We start from the raw sequence: 12,770 nt of genomic DNA, 5'->3' as shown, positions 1-12,770 counted from the left end.
CTCCGTCTCCCAACATGGTGGGACAATTAGAGTGTTTAGACCATTTATATTTAATGCTTTTACTGGCATAGTTGAATTTTAAGTCTATTATTTTGCTATTCATTTTCTATTTGGCTCATTTATTCAGTGCATCCTTGACTTATTACAAACTTGTTAATTTAGTACTTTTAACGCTTTTCAACAATGCAAGGATCTTTTTTTTTTTTTTTTTTTTTTTTTTTAGATGGAGTCTTGCTCTCAGTGGCACGATCCTGGCTTACTGTAACCTCTGCCTCCCAGGTTCCAGCGATTCTCCTGCCTCAGCCTCTCGAGTAGCTGGGATTACAGGTGCGGGCCACCATGCACCATGCTTAGCACATTTTTGTATTTTCAGTAGAGATGGGGCTTCACTATGCAGGCCACGCTGGTCTTGAACTCCTGGCCTCAAGTGGTCCTCCTGCTTCAGTTTCCCAAAGTGCTGGGATTACAGGCATGAGCCACTGTCCCTGACCTATTTATTTATTTATTGAGACAGAGTCTCGCTCTGTGTTATTTATTTATTTATTGAGACAGGGTCTCATTCTGTCATCCAGGCTGGAGTGCAGTGGTGTGATCTCAGCTCACTGCAACCTCTGACTCCTGGGTTCAAGTGATTCTCCTGCCTCAGCCTCCTGAGTAGCTGGGATTACAGGTACGCAACACCACACCCGGCTACTTTTTTTTATTTTTAGTGGAGTCGAGGTTTCACCATGTTGGCCAGGCTGGTCTCAAACTCCTGCCCACCTCAGCCTCTCAAAGTGTTGGGATTACAGTTGTGAGCACTGTGCCTGGCCAGGCTGGGATTTAAATCTACATCTCTCTGACTTCAAAGTCTGTGATTCTTTCTACCATAATGCCTGCAGAATAAAGGTTCAGCTGAAATTTTACAAGTCTTTGCAACATCTGGTTTCCTTCACTCACAATGGTTTTCAGAATATAATTTACAAAGCTGGCATGATCTGATTTAATTCTCACCATCTAGATGGTTGGTATTCATCTCTATATAGTTTATTTTAACAATTTGATAGTCATCTCAAACATTGTTCAATGTTAAAATCTTAAAATGGTAGAAATGCTAAAATTAGGTTTCTTTTAAAATTTTGTTTTGAGACAGGGTCTGACTCTGTCATCCAGGCTGGAGTGCAGTGGTGCGATCATGGCTCACTATAGCTTCGACCTCCTGGGCTCAAGCCATTCCCCCACCTCATCCTCCCAAGTAGCTGGGACCACAGGTGCATACTACCACATGCAGCTAATTTTTAAATTTTTTGTGGAGGTGGGTTATCAGTATTTTACCCACAATTGTCTCTCAAACTCCTAGGCTCAAGTGATCCTCCCGCCTCGGCCTCCCAAAGTGCTGGGATTACAGGCGTGAGCCACTGCGCCTGACCTCTTTTTTTTTTTCCCCAGACAGGCTCTCTTGGCCGTCCGGCCTAGAGGAGGGCAGTGGCACAATCACTGCTCACTGTAGCCTTGATGTCCTAGGCTCAAGTCATCCTTCTGCTTCAGCTTCCCAAGTAGCTGGGACTAATGCCATGCACCACGTGTGGCTAATTTTTATTTTTTGCAGAGATGGAGTCTCACTTTGTTGCCCAGACTGGTGTCAAAGTTCTGGACTCATGTGATCCTTCTGCCCAAAGTACTGGAATTACAGGTGTGAGCCACCATGCCCAGCCCCAAACATTTTCTGATTTTACATTTAAAATAAAATTAACTCTTGAACAACATGGGGGTTAGCGGCACCAATCTCTTTGGAGTAGAAAACCCACATTTAACTTTTACTGCCCCAGAACTTAACCACTAATAACCTACTTTAGGCTAGAAGCCTTATTGATAGCAAAAATGGTCATTTAACACGTACTTGGTATGTTATAGGTATATACTATATTTTTGGGGGGGTTATAAAAACTTATTATAAAGAATGTTACCACTAACAAATGCAGACAGGCTAGGACACCATGGTACTGGGTGGAGGACAGCTAGCTCTTTGGAAAGTGAAAGGTTTGGGTGGCGTGGGCCTCATGCCACGCTGATTGGTCAGTGGATGCCCCTGTGCCAAACACATGCCGAACACCACAGGGCATCAGGACATCAGATGCCTGCTCTGTGTGCCCACAAGTGTTCCTTGTTTAATCTGGGCCTTCGAAGGGAGCACACCCAGAAGCAAGCAACTGAAGCCAAGGGGCTTCCTAAGGTGCACCAGGCTTGTCTCTGAAGTCACAGCAACACCATTTTAAGCAGTATGTTTAATGGATGATTTCCACAAACTATCTATGAAATTTCTAACCATCACAATTCAGTGAAGTACAAAACACTGAGTTACAGGCTGTGGGAAGAGAAGGCAGCACCAATGGTGGCACCTTCCAATCCTGGTTGTTCTAGGGGCAGGGAGAGGGGAAGGTCTTTTCTTTAACCAAGCCCTTCATTTCAATGTACAAAAGAATTGCTCTGATCAATATTAAATTGTATTGACAACAAAATGAGGCCAGGCACGGTGGCTCACTCCTGGAATCCCAGCACTTTGGGAGGCCGAGGCGGGTGGATCACAATGTCAGAAGATCATCCTGGCTAACATGGTGAAACTCCGTCTCTACTAAAAATACAAAAAATCAGCCGGGCGTGGTGGCGGGCGCCTGTAGTCCCAGCTACTCAGGAGGCTGAGGCAGGAGAATAGCATGAACCCAGGAGGTGGAGCTTGCAGTGAGCCGCGATAGCGCCACTGTACTCCAGCCTGGGTGACAGAGCGAGACTCCATCTCAAAAATAAAAAAACCACAAACAACCACACACACACCAAAATGGACTAAAAAGCAAATACTACTCTATGTTGGGGTGGAAGTGGGAGGAAAGACTGAGTCCTTCAAAGCAGGAAGGGAGATAGCAGGGGGAAGGTTCTGTGCCTGTGACCTGGGTGGTCACTCACGCTGCTTCATTTTTACTTTCAGTGGTCTCAGGAAGGTCTGATTTTTCTTCTCTTTCTTCCTCTTTGTATTGGCTTGGAAGTTTCGCCGGCTGTCCACACGACCATCTCCACTTTCCTCAAAGTTTTTCTGCCACTCTCTTTCTTGTTTGGCTTCTTCTTGAGCTTCAATCTCTTCTTCCCCTTGTCATTTCCTTTCATGCATCTCTTTGGCTTCTCTTTCCTTTCAATTTCTAGCTCAGCAAAGAGTTTGTTTACATACAGCTTGTTTGAACAGTTCAAGATCATCCTCCTCTACAAATGCAGGTTTTCCTTCCTTTTTGTTTTTTTCACTCTTTCAGTGTGTTCCATGTATTCTTTTTTATTTTTAGTTTTTTGAGACAGAGTTTTGCCCTTGTTGCCCAGGCTGGAGTGCAATGGCGTGATCTCGGCTCATGAAACCTCTGCCTCCCGAATTCAAGTGATTCTCCTGCCTCAGCCTCCCAAGTAGCCAAGTAGCTGGGATTACAGGCGCCTGCCATCACACCTGGATAATTTTTGTATTTTTAGTAGAGACGGGGTTTCACCATGTTGGCCAGGCTGGTCTCGAACTCCTGACCTCAGGTGATCTGCCCACCTCGGCCTCCCAAAGTGCTGAGATTACAGGCGTGTGCCACTGTGCCCGGTCGTGTTCCACGTATTCCTTTTCTGCCTAAATTACATCCAGGGCCCTCTTCTTTTGGTCCTGATCCAGTAGCAACTTGTAAGCTTTGTCCATAGCTTCAAAAGCCTTTTGTGCTCTGTCAGCATCATGATTTTTGTCAGGACATACCAATGTGGATAACTGCCGAAACCTCTTTTTTTTAATTTCTTCATCTGTAACTTCTGAAGAACCTCAAATGGGTTCAAACTAAAGTAAGAGGAACCAGGACAGGTCCGTCTTTCAATCTGATTTTTGGATGTTGGAACTAAGTCTCTCTTCTCTATTTGTGTCACCTCACTGTAGAAGGTCAGAAATATGTCCTCTGTGCTGCCTCCGCTGCCCAAAGTCCTGCTCTCTCCTGATGCCGCCATTTCCCGGGCCCAGCCACCACCTATGTACTATATACTTAAAAAAAATGGCAGGCAACTGCAGCTATAGACCTCAATCTATGGTACACATCAAGCAATTCAACTTTTCCTATTTTTTTTCTTTTTCTCATTTTCAACTTTTTCTTATAATGTCATGACTCTTCTCTGCTTTTTAAGAGCAATTCCAGTATCACTAGTGGCACGTGGTAGAGGTCCCATGGTGTTATTCAAGATTTATGATATTGCACTAAGCTATGAAAAACTGCTCACTAGGCCGGGCGCGGTGGCTCAAGCCTGTAATCCCAGCACTTTGGGAGGTCGAGACGGGTGGATCACAAGGTCAGGAGATCGAGACCATCCTGGCTAACATGGTGAAACCCCGTCTCTACTAAAAAATAACAAAAAACTAGCCGGGCGATGTGGCAGACGCCTGTAGTCCCAGCTACTCGGGAGGCTGAGGCAGGAGAATGGTGTGAACCCGGGAGGCGGAGCTTGCAGTGAGCTGAGATCCGGCCACTGCACTCCAGCCTGGGCAACAGAGCAAGACTCCGTCTCAAAAAAAAAAAAAAGAAAAACTGCTCACTAGAAGATTAGCATCATACAGCATTTTAAGTGGATACTGGCAATACTTGAGCTCACTTCAATAGTAATAGGAGGTAACTATGAAATTACAGCAGTACAGTATATGCTATAGTTAATTTAATTCATTTTTATTTTTATTTATTTATTTTTCTGAGACAAAGTTTCGCTCTTGTTACCCAGGCTGGAGTGCAATGGCATGATCTCAGCTCACTGCAACTTCTGCCTCCTGGGTTCAAGCAATTCTCTTGCTCAGCCTCCCAAGTAGCCGGGATTACAGGTGTGCACCACCACACCTAGCTAATTTTTGTATTTTTAGTAGAGACGGGGTTTTGCCATGTTGGCTAGGCTGGTCTTGAACTCCTGACCTCAGGTGATCTACCTGCCTTGGTCTCCCAAAGTGCTGGGATTACAGGTGTGAGCCACTGTGCCTGGCTTTATTTTTATTTTTATTATTTATTTGTATTTTTTATTTTTGGAGATGGAATCTCACTGTCTCCCAGGTTGGAGTGCAGTGGTGCGATCTCAGCTCACTGCAACCTCCGCCTTCCAGGTTCAAGTGATTCTCCTGCCTTAGCCTCCTAAGTAGCTGGGGCTACAGGCGTGCACCACCATGCCCAGCTAATTTTAGTAGAGATGAGGTTTCGACATGTTGACCAGGCTGGTCTTGAACTCCTGATCTCAAGTGATCCACCCACCTTGGCCTCCCAGAGTGCTGGGATTACAGGCATGAGCCACCATGCCCAGCCTCTTTTTAAAAATTGTTGAGGCTGGGCGCGGTGGCTCAAGCCTGTAATCCCAGCACTTTGGGAGGCCGAGACGGGCGGATCACGAGGTCAGGAGATCGAGACCATCCTGGCTAACAAGGTGAAACCCCATCTCAACTAAAAAATACACACAAAAAAATAACTAGCCGGGTGAGGTGGCGGGCGCCTGTAGTCCCAGCTACTCGGGAGGCTGAGGCAGGAGAATGGCGTAAACCCGGGAGGCGGAGCTTGCCGTGAGCTGAGATCCGGCCACTGCATCCCAGCCTGGGAGACAGAGCAAGACTCCCTCTCAAAAAAAAAAAATAAATAAAAAAAAAAAAAAAAAAAAAATTGTTGAGACAGCATCTCACTCTTGCCCAGGCTAGAGTGCAGTGGCAGGATGAGAGCTCACTGCAGCCTCCAACTCCTGGGGACATCAAGCGATTCTCCCACCTCAGCTGTCTGAGTAGCTGAGACAACAGGCATGCGCCACCACGGCTGGCTAACTTTTAAATTTTTTCTAGAGATAGGGTCTCACTATGTTGCCAGGGTTGACCTTGAACTCCTGGCCTCAAGTAATCCTCTTGCCTCAGATTCCCAAAGTGCTGGAATTACAGGCAAAAGCCACCACATCTGGCCTGTCTGTGAGTTTTTTTCAAATCATTGTAAATCTCCAAACAATTTGTCAGTACATTTATTGAAAAACATCCACACATAAGAACCTACACAGTTGAAACCTGTGAACTGTAATCTGGATTCTAAGAGTTCTTAAGTATATTCTCCTAGTTTGCCACGAGTAAAATATTGTGCTAAAGGAGCTAGAAACCAAATTTAATGAAGATCTAAATATGCCAGGTAAAAGTGTTTTAGCTGCAAAATGAAGAGTTTTGAAGAATGCATAAATTTGCCAGGCATGGTGGCTCATGCTTTTAATCCTAGCACTCTGGGAGGTCAAGGTCGTGGGGATCACTTGAGCGCAGGAGTTTGAGATCAGCCTGAGCAACATAGGGAGACCCTGTCTCTACAAAAAAAAAAAAAAAAAAAAAAAAAAAAATTAGCCAGGTGTTGTGCTTGCCTATAGTCTTAGCCACTTGGGAGGCTGGGGCAGGAGGATCCTTTGATCTCAGGAGGTTGAGTCTATAGTGAGCTGTGATCGTGCCACTGCACTCCAGCCTGGGCAACAAGTGAGACCCTGTCTCAAAAAAAAAAAAAAATTAATGCATAAGTCCTTCATAGCAGTGGCTGACTAGATCTAATTAAGCCATTTATCTCTAAAACTGCTACAATAACACTGGACAGGGCACAGTGATATGCACCTGTTGTCCCAGTTACTCAGGAGGCTGAGGCAGGAGGATTGCTTGAGTCTAGGAGTTGAGGCTGTATTGTGTTATGTATAATTGCACCTGTGAATAGCCACTGCACTCCAGCCTGGGCAACACAGCAATACCCTTTATCTAAAAATAAATAAAAAACAAAAACAAAAAAAAACCCTGCTACAATAGTCCAAGCTTCAAGCTTCTCAGTATGAATTTCTGTTTAACAAGAAGATTCAATTGCAATGTTTAGAAACTGTAACAGAAACAAAGAGAAACTGACAGATGAATACATTACAGAACAAAGAGCAGGCCGGGCGGGCGCAGTGGCTCACGCCTGTAATCCTAGCACATTGGAAGGCCAGGTGGGTGGACTGCTTAAACCCAGGAGGTCAAGACCAGCCTGGGCAACATACTGAGACGTCATCTCTACAAAAATGCAAAAATTAGGTTGGGTGTGGTGGCTTGTGCCTATAATCCCAGCACTTTGGGAGGCTGAGGTGGGTGGATCACTTCAGGTCAGGAGTTTGAGACCAGAATGGCCAACATGAAACCCTGTTTCGACTAAAACAAAACACAAAAAACAAAAAAACAAAATTAGCTGGGTGTGGTGGCACGTGCCTGTAGTTCCAGCTACTCAGGAGGCTGAGGCACGAGAATCTCTTGAACCCGGGAGGCAGAGGTTGCAGTGAGCTGAGACCACTCCACTGCACTCCAGCATGGGCCACAGAGCAAGACTCCCTCTCAAAAACAAAACAAAACAAAACAAAAACCACACAGACACAACAATTGGCTGGGCGTGGTGGCATGCACCTGCAGTCCCAGCTACTTGGTAGACTAAGGTGAGGGAACTCCTTAATTAAGCTCAGGTGGTTGAGGCTGCAGTGAGCTGTGATCGTGCCACTGTACTACAACCTGGGTGACAGAGGGAGACCCTGCCTCAAAAAACAAACAAACAAACAAACAAAAACTATACTCAGGTATCCAGAAATCATCACTATTTTTTAAAAAATGATATACGTACACCCAAATTTGTTCTATACTAATAAAGGACTAAGAAAAATGAGCCTGAAACTGTTCATATGCCAATTTTGCATATAAATCTTTGTTCTCAGCATCTCTGATTTTATAAAATGCTCCCTCTAATTTCCAATTTGACAGAGAAAATATAGGCAGGCAGTCACATTTGGATATCCTGTTGTTTCTGTTTAAACTAGTTACGGCATTTTAAATGGCCTATGGCCCCATTCTGTTTTCTATGAGTGAAAAAAAAAAAAAAAATTTCCCTTTGTTTGCCAGATATCAGGGTGTAGGATGCTGGGTATAGTTTTATAATTGTGTGTTCCAAAGAAAACACCTTTTCTTTGAGTCATGTAGCTACAGGCCATTAGGAAAGCACGTCACAGAGTTGACAGTCTTGGTGTTTTCTGGAGGGGGCGGAGGCTGGGAGTGGAAGATAACTAACCAAATTACAGTTGGAGTTTCCTGTTTGAGTAGTACCCTGAAACCAGGCCTGGTATTTAAACTACTTACTCCCTTATTCAAGTTGTAGCACCCCACATATCATAGGCTTGTTTCTTATATCATGAACTATGCAGAGTTCTAGTAGTTTCTTCAACCACCATATTTTTCCTAGTCAATATTTAATTGAAGTTTTTAAGTGCAAGTGTAGTTGGTTCATACAAATTTCAGGGGCGATTTTTTTTTTTTTTTTTTTTGAGAGACAGTGTTACTCTGTAACGCTGGCTGGAGGGCAATGGCATGATCTCAGCTCACTGCAACCCCTGCCTCCTGGGTTCAAGGGATTCTCCTGTCTCAGCCTCCCAAGTAGCTGAAATTACAGATGCCCGCCACCATACCCGGCTAACTTTTGTATTTTTAGTAGAGACGGGGTTTCACCATGTTGGCCAGGCTGGGCTCCAACTCCTGACCTCAGGGATCTACCCACCTTGGCCTCCCAAAGTGCTGGGATTACAGGAGTGAGCCACAGCGCCTGGCCACTGGCTGTGATTTTTAAATAAATGTATGATATTTATAAAAACCACTTAGCACCTTTCATCTTCAGATAAAATATTCATTAACTATTTACTATAGATGCATATTATACCTGTATAACTTGATGGAGATATAAAACAGGATTAAACGATATGTCCTAGGTCAAAGATAATGTTAATTTTAGAATTAGATTTACAACCAATTCTTTATTTTATTATACATATATATATATTTTTTGGATATGGGGTTATGTTACCCAGGCTAGAGTGCAGTGGCTATTAAGGGGCGCGATCATGGTGCACTGCAGCCTCAAACTCCTGGTCTCAAGTAATCCTGCTGCTTCAGCCTCTCAAATCACTGGGGCTCTAGGGGTGCACCACACCCGGCACAGCCAGTTTTTTTTTTGTTGTTATTGTTTTGTTTTGAGACACTGTCTCACTGTTTCACTCAGCTTGGAGTACAATGGCATGATCATAACTCACTGTAACCTTGAACTCCTGGGCTCAAGCAATCTTCCCGCCTCAGCTTCTGAGAAGCTAGAACTACAGGCGCATACCACCTCACCTGGCTAATTTTCTGAGTAGAGATCAGGTTTCGCTATATTGCCCAGGCTGGTCTCGAACTCCTGGCCTCAAGCAATCCTCCTGCCTCAGTCCCCCAAAGTGTGTGAGCTACCATGCCTTACCTCTTAATCATCCACGTTGATGGCAAGATAAGGCACAGGCAACGGGAATCCACAGAAAACAGTTTTCAGCATAGCCTCACTTTCCCCCCGCTTTATTTGACTTAGTAATAAGTAACAAAAGTTATTGGATCTGTATGAATTCTATCTTTATGTTTTATACCTTATCAGGTTTTCTTTTCTTTTCTTTTCTTTTTTTTTTTGGTGTCTCACTCTGTCGCCCGGGCTAGAGTGCAGTGGCGCGATCTCGGCTCACTGCAAGCTCCGCCTCCCGGGTTCACGCCATTCTCCTGCCTCAGCCTCCCGAGTAGCTGGGACTACAGGAGTCCGCCACCACGCCCGGCTAATTTTTTTGTATTTTTAGTAGAAACGGGGTTTCACTGTGTTAGTCAGGATGGTCTCGATCTCTTGACCTCGTGATCTGCCCGCCTCGTTCTCCCAAAGTGCTGGGATTACAGGCGTGAGCCACCGCGCCCGGCCGATGTATGATTTTATTCCAAGGTATATATACACTTCACTATGAAGAAGTACCAAGTATCTTCATAATATAATGGTTTAGTCTATTTTTAAGCCCACCTAGCTGGAAACAGATTTGCTATAAACAACCTTTCCACAGTATCAGAACATTGTAAATGTAGAACATTCATTTATGGTATTTACACTACTGAACTTATTTTTGCCTTCTAAAAGAGGATTATTATTGGCTTTAAAGAACTGTTTCAGAAAACTTCGGCAAAATTACAGAAAGTAAACCTGCCACTAATGAACAAAGCAGGCTTTGTCTAGAGAAGGCCCACAACTTCCTGTGGAAATACTGCATAGCTCTGACCTTTGGGAATCAGAAAGAATTGGGCAAAGCAGTCAGGAGAAGATAGGTGGAAGGTCTCTCTCTCTGAACTTGCAGGTACAGTTATGTCTGAGATTCTACCTCTGGAAAAACACAGATTTCTGCCCATGATTGTATCAAGTAGTGATGTTGCTTTACCACTGGCAACTTAATGTGCACATTGCTCTGATAAAAAAATTCCAGGTTAAGGGTATGTTTTTATAGTGAAGGGCCAGAATATAAGCTATTCACTCATGGGAAAAAACCTTCAAACTTTCCAAAGTTTACTTGCAAGTAGAAAGAGGAAATACATAACTGGGCATGGTGGTGGGCACGTGTAATGCCAGCTACTTGGGAGGCTGAGGCAGGAGAATCGCCTGAATCCAGGAGGCAGAGGATGTAGTAAGCCAAGATCGTGCCACTGCACTCCAGCCTGGGCGACAGAGTGAGACTGTCTCAAAAAAAAAAAAAAAGAAAGAAAGAGGAAATACACATGTATGTTGTGATAATAGGTCTATTAGTCCATTCTTGCATTACTATAAAGAATTACCTGAGGCCGGGTACAGTGGCTCACACCTGTAATCCCAGCACTCTGGGAGGCCGAGGCAGGAGGATCATCTGAGGTCAGGAGTTTGAGACCAGCCTGGCCAATATGGCGAAACCCCGTCTCTACTAAAAATATAAAAATTTGGCCGGGTGCGGTGGCTCACGCTTGTAATCCCAGCACTTTGGGAGGCTGAGGCGGGTGGATCATGAGGTCAGGAGATCGAGACCATCCTGGCTAACACAGTGAAACCCCGTCTCTACTAAAAATACAAAAAAAATTAGCCGGGCGTGGTGGCAGTCACCTGTAGTCCCAGCTACTTGGGAGACTGAGGCAGGAGAATGAGGCAGGAGAATGGCGTGAACCCGGGAGGCGGAGCTTGCAGTGAGCCGAGATTGCACCACTGCACTCCAGTCTGGGCCACAGAGCGAGACTCTGTCTCAAAAAAAAAAAAAAAATTAGCCAGGCATGGTGGTGCGTGCCTGTAGTCCCAGCTACGAGGCTGAAGTAAAAGAATCACTTGAACCCAGGAGGCAGAGATTGCAGTGAGCTGAGATCATGCCACTGGACTCCAGCCTGGGCAACAGAGTGAGACTCTAAATAAATAAATAAATAAATAAAAAGAAATACCTGAGACTGGGTAATTTATAAAGAAAAGAGGTTTTACTGGCTCATGGTTCTGCAGTCTGTATAGGAAGAATGATGCTAGTATCTGCCTGGCTTCAGGGGAAGCTGCAGAAGCTTACCATCATGCTGGAAGATGAAGGGGGAGTAGACATGTCACATGGCCCAGAACAGGAGCAAGAGAGCAAGGGTGCAGGTGCCACACACACTTTTTTTTTTTGAGATGGAGCCTCACTCTGTTGCACAGGCTAGAGTGCAGTGGTGGTCTTGGCTCATCACAACCTTTGCCTCCAGGGTTCAACGGATTCTCCTGCCTCAGCCTCCCAAGTAGCTGGGACTACAGGCACGTGCCACCATGCCCAGCTAATTTTTGTATTTTTAGTAGAGACAGGGCTTCACCATGTTGGCCAGGCTGGTCTTGAACTCTCGACCTCGTGATCCGCCTGCCTCAGCCTCCCAAAGTGCTGGGATTACTGGCATGAGCCACCGCGCCCAGCCTCCACACACTTTTAAATGACCAGATTTCATGAGAACTTACTATCCTGAATACAGTACTAAGCGGATGGTGTTAAACCATTCATGAGAAATCCACCCCATGATCCAATCACCTCCCACCAGGTCCCACTTTCAACATTGGGAATTACAATTCAACATGAGACTTGGTTGGGGACCTAGAGCCAAACCTTATCAATAGTGTATTTAGAAAATCCACTGGAGCAGAGAGAGGGATCAAAAATTTTTGGTTGGTATTCCAAATTTGATAATAACAGAGAATCCTTTAAGGAGTTTATGACAGACCCTTATATTGCCACCTCCTCCTGAACACTGGATTACATGAGAAAAGTAAGCCTGTTTCTTCTTAAAAGGAAGCATTTACTGTTAGATAAACAGCAGACAGGTATGAGAAATGTCTTTTTAATTCTGATAACCAAATACTACTAAGACTTTTTCTACAAAATCCCATGAAGTACTTTATTTTAAATTAACCTATTATTTACTCCTGTTTTATTGTTGTTATGTAGCTATGTTAAATTTTATTCATCCAGCAATCTCCTTAGGATTTTGCCTCTAAGTGATAATGTATTTCTTTTCCTTTCTTTTTTTTCAGACATAGTCTTGCTCTGTTGCCCAGCCTGCAGACATGATCATGGCTCACTGCAACCTCAACCTCCTGGGCTCAAGTGATCCTCCCATCCCAGCCTCTTGAAGATCTGGGACTATAGGTGTGCACCACCACGACTGGCTAATTTTTACATTTTTTTGTAGAGATGGGGGATGATATATTTCCAAATCACATTCCCAAAAACTACTTCCATTATCATAAGGGTGAGAACCCCATAACTCCAAATTTCAGAGAAAATAAATCAAATGGTGATAGAAAAGGAATGTAGGAAAGAGAATATACAGTATCTTTTATAGCAATGTATTATTACGCAAAAGAAAAGTGGGGGGAAAAGTTAATTAGTGAATTAGG

General features: G+C 44.3%; 2 protein-coding genes and 1 pseudogene across 12 annotated transcripts in view; 1 reads left to right on the top strand and 2 right to left on the bottom strand.

Moving 5' to 3' along the window:
* LOC126958026 (dnaJ homolog subfamily C member 8) overlaps positions 1–12,770 on the top strand; it is a 614,804-nt gene that overhangs the window by 340,345 nt on the left and 261,689 nt on the right. The window lies entirely within an intron of this gene.
* PHACTR4 (phosphatase and actin regulator 4) overlaps positions 1–12,770 on the bottom strand; it is a 146,079-nt gene that overhangs the window by 54,685 nt on the left and 78,624 nt on the right. The gene's annotated exons all lie outside the window — the stretch shown is intronic.
* On the bottom strand, positions 88–4,013 carry LOC126958488 (dnaJ homolog subfamily C member 8-like; annotated as a pseudogene).

This window comes from Macaca thibetana, chromosome 1 (genome assembly GCF_024542745.1).
Source record: "Macaca thibetana thibetana isolate TM-01 chromosome 1, ASM2454274v1, whole genome shotgun sequence".
Taxonomy (NCBI): Eukaryota; Metazoa; Chordata; class Mammalia; order Primates; family Cercopithecidae; genus Macaca; species Macaca thibetana.
The sequence above is the reverse complement of the archived record's forward strand: the minus strand, read 5'-3'. Positions and strand labels throughout refer to the sequence as shown.